The following is an 8316-nucleotide window of genomic DNA, read 5'->3' as shown; positions in this document are numbered from 1 at the left end:
CGTGACACCAACTTCCTTAAAGAGTCACTGGCAAATTATCTTCTGGATTTTAACGGAACATTTGGTCAATCTGAAACTCCTGCTGAAATAGCCAAGTCATTGTGGAACATGAGACAAGGAAAACAAACCGTTGCTGACTTTGCAATCGATTTTAGAACTCTAGCCACAACCTCAAAGATGGATGCCGATTCCTTAAAGGGAGGTTTTCTCATGCCCTGAATGACCAGATCCAGGATCAATTAGCCCTTTGTCCCGATACGAAGGATCTGGAGGACCTGATAACTCTAGCCACTCGTATCGAAAAAAGATTAAAGAGCCGTCCTAAGTACGCTAAACCATGTTTTGTATTTGCTATGTCCAGCCAATTTACCTGTCCCACACCATCTCCTGTGCAATCACCCACTCCGTCTTCAGCCACTGTTCAAAGGTCTCTGTCAGCCCTGCTTCCGGGGACCCATGAGCCGACCGGAAAGGGGAGACTATGGCTCCGTATGGGCTCACTGATGGGAGGGGCCAAAGGGGTTGCCATGTGTGACGGTGGTAGCTGAAGGAAGGGAACTTGGTGGTTTGACCCTCGACTACAGAAGCTGGCTCTCTGTACATGAAATGTCACCTCAGGTGGGGAATAAGCCAGAGCTGGTACCACTCGTTGCCCAACTGAGAGGTGCCGAGCAAGGGTGGGCATACTTGTTGCCCTCCATCTTGGTGCCTGTACGTTGGGGTTTACTCCGGTGAAAACATTACATTCTGCTTCTTTCCAGTCATCTAAATTGGATCACACCTTTATTCAGCATAGTTCACTCACACCAAATGGCTTACTTGGCTAAAGCTGGAGCTCACCGGTGATTGTTCAAGAAAAAAAAAGGATCTGTCAGGTGGTAGCCACCTGTTTTTAGATAATCAACAGCTCTACAGAGTAGAGTGTTGTCCCTGTAGTTCAAATAACTGCTTGGGAAAAATTGTCCCTATAGTTAATGTTGAATGTGTGAAATTTGTTCTCTGCATTTGGCCCATCCACATCCATGCTGCAGACACACGCTCTGGTGGTTTAAACCCCCCCCCCCCCCCCCCCCAACCAAACCCCTTAATGCGAGTGTAAAGCAAGGAGACATTAGGTCCCATTTCTTCTTAGGTATGACCCGACCATGGATTTGAACCCACAGTCTTGTGTCATGCATGCGCATCAGTCATTTCTGTTGTAGATCAGAAAAGTCATATTAGTACAAATATAGTGGAAAATAAAAACAAATACAAATGTTTCTTTGTTAAATTTTGACTAAAGATTTTTAGAAAGGTCTTCACACTTTTGCCTTCTCTTGTCAGTAAAACAGCTGTGAGCACAGGCTCACTTTGAGTGGGAATTCATCCTTAAAGGAGCCCAAACTAAATATGATGTTCAGTTGAGAGCGTTACAGTATAAATAGTTTATGTGAACATTAATCACTCCTGATAAAGGACACAAATATAATGACAACATTTCAGATAGTCGCACAGTGTGCAGGTTGGAAAAGGGAATGTTCTATACCAGGGGTGTTTCATTCCAGTATCCAGCACATTTTAATGGTTTCTCTGATTCAACACACTTGATATACCTGGGCAGCAGCTTGTCAGGCTCCCACTACTTCTCCCTGGCCTTCAACTCCCAAACCATAAAGCATTAACTCATCCTTAGTTTTTCCACCTTGTTTGTTCAATTTAAAATTTGTGTTTTACATTCTGGTTTTAATTTTTCTATTGTTTTAGTTTGTTGTTCTTTTAACTATTTTATTTTTTCTGCTTCATATGATACACACGACTATTTTAGCTTGTGTTTTTATATGTTGTTTTTATGTGCAGCGCTATGGTCGGTTGTAATGCCGTGTTAAAAGCGCTCTACAAATAAAGTGGTATGGCATGGTATGGTATAGGCTCTGCAGAAGCTTGTTTATCACCTGCTGATTGAAATCAGATGTGTTTTGAGTTAAAACTAAAACATGCTGGATACCAGACCTCCAGGCCAAGAATCAAATACCCCTGTTCTACACTGTATTCAGCAGAGTAAGGAAATGGAGAGGTTCTGGGAGGAAGATAGAAGAGTGAAGGAAAAGATGATCACTAAAGAAATTCCACTGGAGCCCAAACTTCGTTATTAGGGATGCTCTGTACGGGTCACAATTTAGCAAAAGGTGAACTACTGTGGATATGTGTGCATGTTAAAAGAGAGATAGCCTTACTCTGGAAATGACCAAAGCTCACATAAGGATACCACAAACGTTAGACATTTCCATTAGAGAAGTGAACATGCATGATTAAAGGAAAGCTTTGGGTAATAGGCTGTGATGCTTCACAAGGCCTTCTCTACAGATCACTATTAGTCAAGCCAACTTATAACGTTACCCTATAACAGCATAACGTTGTTTAACAAGCCAAAAACCAACACAGTAAAACCAGAGCAATCTACTAAAAATACTGAGAATGGTAAACAAGTTTTAAAATGACTTTTTGGTTCTTCAGATTTGAGTTAATCATTAACATGTGTGGAGAGTATGCATTCATCTCTTTCTGGTTTGTCTCGTGAGCAAGCAAGACAAAAGATGGCACATGCTGAGTGCTGCTTAAAAGCTCTTGGAGCATACCAACTGGAAAAGGAGGAGTACTGCTTGGAGAAACAATGCAAAATTGGATTTGTTATGTTTATTGACCTTAGATATTTTCAAGTTTAATGATTTGTATTTAAGTAAAAGCTTACACCATTTTATTGTCTTTGTTTGGTTTGATTAAATATTGTTTGGCTCTTGTTTTCTGGTTTCCCTTTTCTTGGTCCCTTCCTGTAGTCACTGAGGTTAGAAAGGCAGCAAGATTTTTTTTTTGTTTTTCATGACTTGTAGTGCTTCACTAAAGCAGCCTCAAACTTTAGTTCATTATGTCCTCTGAACATTGAGCCTCTGCCCGTCAAAGTGTGTGTGTGTGTGTGTGTGTGTGTGTGTGTGTGTGTGTGTGTGTGTGTGTGTGTGTGTGTGTGTGTGTGTGTGTGTGTGTGTGTGTGTGTGTGTGTGTGTGTGTGTGTGTGTGTGTGTATGTCAGTCAAACAACCATCTCTGTTGTAGATCAAACATAAATAATGCTGTTTTGTACAAATCTCTGATAGATAAAAACAAATAAAATAAAATAACTGCAAAACAGTTTTTATTTGGCTAAACAAATCTACAATCATCTTCACAAAATACTTTCTGGACTAGTCAGTAAACATCACCAGAGCTCTGAGCACAGACTCACTGGCTCAGGAGGTAAGTGGGCTGTCCAGTAATAAGAAGTTTGCAGGATCGATCCCAGCTCCCACCAGAGAATGCTGATGTTGTGTCCTTGGGCAAGACACTTAACCCTCCTTGCCTGCTGGTGGTCAGAGAGACTGGTGGCACCAGTGTATGGCAGCCCTCGCCTCTGTCAGAGCAGCTGTGGCTGTATTGTAGCTTATAATCACTAGTTTGTGAAGGGGTGAATGACTGATTGTGTTGTAAAGTGCTTTTGGGCGGGGGGGGGGGGGGGGGGGCTTATGTTACAAGCACTGATGCGCTTCTTTTTTCTTTTTGTTGCACTTCTGTTATCCACCCGTGTCTTGTTGTCTACCCACAGTTGTGCATACCTAAAGCACTTTTGCAAGTTTGACCACATTCTTTTAGCCAAGACTTAATTTTTTTGTGCAAAAGTTTTTTGGTTTAGACTCGGTTTAGTCATTTATTTGTTTGTTCTTTAAATTATTGTCAGCACTCCTCTAGATTTTAGAAGTTTCTCTGTGTAAGAATGTCTGACTTCAATGAGTGGGTAATTAACTTGCTTCTGCAGATCTTAACGACTTGCCGAACAGACAATTCAACCTTTTAAACCATGCTGGATAGCGGCCCCCAAGGACCATGGTTGGACACCCCTGCTATTGGTCTTTTCATAAGTCCTAGGTATCTTCACTTCTCACCAGGTCATGCACTGAGAAGAAGGAATTATAATACGTATATCTGCTGATACTTAAAAAATGCTCAGTTAAATATACAAGGACATTTTATCCTCAGATTTAAAACTCTAAAAGTTAGAACAAACGTGCAATTGTATTTGTCACTGCTTAGTGAAAAATCTATGTTTACCTGCAAACTACTATTAGTGTTTAATGTATGAAAATAAACAATATATCAGATTTTTCTGTAGCACAACTTGGATGCACTCCTCCTTGAACCGTCACCTTATCGTGGTGGAGGAGTTTGAGTGCCCTAATGATCCTAGGAGCTATGTTGTCTGGGGCACTTAGTGCCCCTGGTAGGGTCTCCCATGACAAATTGGTCTTAGGTGAAGGGTGAGACAAAGAACGGTTCGAAGGATCTTTCATGGCGGTTAAAACGAAGAGTCGGAGTACCCGGCCCGGAGGGTTACCGGGGTCCCACCCTGGAGCCAGGCCTGGGGTTGGGGCCCGTGAGCGAGCACCTGGTGGCCGGGCTTTCGCCCATGGGGCCCGGCCGGGCCCAGCCCGAACCGGATACATGGGCTCGTCCAACTGTGGACCCACCACCCGCAGGAGGAACATGAAGGGTCCGGTGCAATGCGAATCGGGTGGCAGACCAAGGCGGGAGCCTTGGCGGTCCAATCCCCGGACAAGAAAACTAGTTTTTGGGACATGGAACGTCACCTCGCTGGCGGGGAAGGAGCCGGAGCTTGTGGCAGAGGTTGAGCGGTACCGGCTAGATATAGTCGGACTCACCTCGACACATTGCATTGGCTCTGGAACCCGAGACCTGGAGAGGGGTTGGACACTCTACTTTGCTGGAGTTGCTCCGGGTGAGAGGCGGAGGGCTGGGGTTGGCTTTTTGTTAGCCCCGAGACTCTCTGCCTGTGTGTTGGGGTTTACCCCGGGGGACAAGAGGGTAGCTTCCTTGCACCTTCGGGTCGGGGAACGGGTCCTGACTGTTGTTTGTGCTTATGGGCCAAATATCAGTTCAGAGTACCCACCCTTTTTGGAGTCCCTGGGACGAGTGCTAGATAGTGCTCCATCAGGGGACTCCATTGTCCTGCTGGGGGACTTCAATGCTCACGTGGGCAATGACAGCTTGACCTGGAGGGGTGTGATTGGGAGGAACGGCCCACCTAATCTGAACTCAAGCGGTGTTTTGTTATTGGACTTCTGTGCAAGCCACAGTTTGGCCATAACGAACACCATGTTCGAACATAAGGATGCCCACCGGTACACTTGGTACCAGGGCAGCCTAGGTCACAGGTCGATGATAGATTTTGTAGTCGTATCATCTGACCTGCGGCCGTATGTTTTGGACACCCGAGTGAAGAGAGGGGCGGAGCTGTCAACTGATCACCACCTGGTGGTGAGTTGGATCAGATGGCAAGGGAACATGCCGCGTAGACCTGGCAGACCCAAACGCATAGTGAGGGTCTGCTGGGAACGCCTGGCAGAAGAACCTGTCAAGACGGTCTTCAACTCCCACCTCCGGCAGAGCTTTGACCACGTCCCGAGAGCAGTGGGGGACATTGAGTCCGAGTGGGCCTTGTTCCACTCTGCGATTGTCGAGGCGGCTGTTGCTAGCTGTGGTCGTAAGGTGGCCGGTGCCAGTCGTGGTGGCAACCCCCGTACCCGCTGGTGGACACCAGAGGTTCGGGGAGCCGTCAGGCTGAAGAAGGAGGCCTACAGGGTGTGGCTGGTCTGTGGGTCTCCGGAGGCAGCAGACAGGTACCGGATAGCCAAGCGGGGTGCAGCAGTGGCAGTTGCCGAGGCAAAATCTCAGGCGTGGGAGGAGTTTGGTGAGGCCATGGAGAAAGACTATCGATCGGCTCCAAAGAGGTTCTGGCAAACTGTCCGGCGCCTCAGGAGAGGAAGGCAGCAACTCGCTCACACTGTTTACAGTGGGGATGGGGAGCTGCTGACGTCAACTGAGGCTATAGTCGGACGGTGGAAGGAATACTTTGAGGAGCTCCTCAATCCCACCAATGCGCATTCCGAGGAGGAACCAGAGCCGGGAGGCCTGGGGATGGACTGTCCGATCTCGGGGGCAGAAGTTGCTGAGGTAGTCAAACAACTACACAGCGGCGGAGCCCCGGGGGCGGATGAGGTTCGTCCTGGGTATCTCAAGGCTATGGATGTTGTAGGGCTGTCATGGTTGACACGTCTCTACAACATTGCGTGGTCATCGGGGGCAGTTCCTAGGGAGTGGCAGACCGGGGTGGTGGTCCCCATCTTTAAGAAGGGTGACCTGAGGGTGTGTTCCAACTATAGGGGGATCACACTCCTCAGCCTCCCTGGAAAGGTCTACGCCAAGGTACTGGAGAGGAGGGTCCGATCGATAGTTGAATCTCAGATAGAGGAGGAGCAATGTGGTTTTCGTCCTGGCCGTGGAACTGTGGACCAGCTCTATACCCTTGCAAGGGTGATGGAGGGGGCATGGGAGTTTGCCCAACCAATCCACATGTGCTTTGTGGATTTGGAGAAGGCTTATGACCGTGTCCCCAGGGGCACCCTGTGGGGGACGCTCCAGGAGTATGGGGTGGATGGCTTTCTGTTAAGGGCCATTCAGTCCCTTTACCAGAGGAGCGTGAGCTTGGTCCGCATAGCCGGTAGTAAGTCGGACCTGTTCCCAGTGAGGGTTGGACTCCGCCAGGGCTGCCCTTTGTCACCGGTTCTGTTCATTACCTTTATGGACAGAATTTCTAGACGCAGCCGTGGTGTGGAGTGTGTCGAGTTTGGTGGCAGGAGAATCTCGTCTCTGCTTTTTGCGGATGATGTGGTCCTCCTAGCTTCATCCAGCTCTGACCTTCAGCTCTTACTGGGTAGGTTCGCGGCCGAATGTGAAGCGGCTGGGATGAGGATCAGCACCTCCAAATCTGAGACCATGGTTCTCGACCGGAAAAGGGTGGCTTGCCACCTCCAGGTCGGGGGAGAGGTCCTACCTCAAGTGGAGGAGTTTAAGTATCTCGGGGTCTTGTTCACGAGTGAGGGTAGGAGGGATCGGGAGATCGACAGGCGGATTGGTTCGGCGTCTGCAGTGATGCGGACGCTGAGCCGATCTGTCGTGGGGAAGAGGGAGCTGAGCCAGAAAGCCAGGCTCTCGATTTACCGGTCGATCTACGTCCCAATCCTCACCTATGGTCATGAGCTTTGGGTAATGACCGAAAGAACGAGATTGCGGATACAAGCGGCCGAAATGAGTTTCCTCCGTAGGGTGGCCGGGCTCAGCCTTAGAGATAGGGTGAGGAGCTCGGACATTCGGGAGGGACTCGGAGTAGAACCGCTGCTCCTCCGGATCGAAAGGAGCCAGTTGAGGTGGTTTGGGCATCTGGTCAGGATGCCTCCTGGACGCCTCCCCGGGGAGGTGTTTCGGGCATGTCCTGCCGGCAGAAGGCCCCCGGGTCGACCCAGGACACGTTGGAGAGGTTACATCTCCAATCTGGTCCGGGAACGCCTTGGGGTCCTGCCGGAGGAGCTGGTGGACAAGGCCGGGGAGAGGACGGCCTGGAGCTCCCTAATTGGGATGCTGCCCCCGCGACCCGGACCCGGATAAGCGGAGGAAGACGAAGAAGACGAAGACGAAACTTGGATGCAGTGTGAAAAAGTTGCATATTTCAAAATTCAGTTGAGAAAATAGAGAAATATAAATTTAAAGAGTCAAAAAAATCCTTGAAGTTTGGATACTTTGTAAGCAGGCATCGGATGTGAAACAGACCTTCTGTCACATCGATCAGGACATTTTCTCTTTGAATCACCAGACTAAAGCTGAGCAGCAGACTCTGGAGCTGCTGGATCTAAAAGTGTCCTTTGATCAGTAACCAGAGCAGGTGTGATAGGGCAAATGTTTGATGGAAGTCATTTAAAGATGCGCTCGTTGTTCATGGTGGTCCAATAAAAATAAATGGTAGCTGGCCTTCTTGTCACCTGATCCTGGTGGTTTTACAGAGTGAGACGTGGTGAAGGTGTCGTTTGGTGTTGATGTGATGGTTGTTGACCTCTGTGTCCTTCCTCCTCAGACCCAGATGGAGATAACATGAATGTGGAACCTTTCCACCTGGTGAGCTCAGTGCACATATCAGACATGTTTTTCTACTGCCTTTTCCTGATGAGGATCTAATTGCATTTTGGCCATTTTCTGAACAGTCCCAGCTATGAGTAGGGAAGTATGATGAAAGACTGAATTGTAGAACTGGTGTGGAGCTGAATTCAAACCGTTGATAGGCACATGAAGGTCTTTGGAGTGTCTACTGTCAGTCATTCACCTCCTGTCATTCATCCAACTTTAGCAGCACCCAGCTGAGAGCTGCACGCCTCCATCCCTGTTGCTCCTCGGCTGGATGGCT

This window comes from Nothobranchius furzeri, chromosome 7 (assembly GCF_043380555.1).
Source record: "Nothobranchius furzeri strain GRZ-AD chromosome 7, NfurGRZ-RIMD1, whole genome shotgun sequence".
In the NCBI taxonomy this organism is placed as follows: Eukaryota; Metazoa; Chordata; class Actinopteri; order Cyprinodontiformes; family Nothobranchiidae; genus Nothobranchius; species Nothobranchius furzeri.
The sequence above is the reverse complement of the archived record's forward strand: the minus strand, read 5'-3'. Positions refer to the sequence as shown.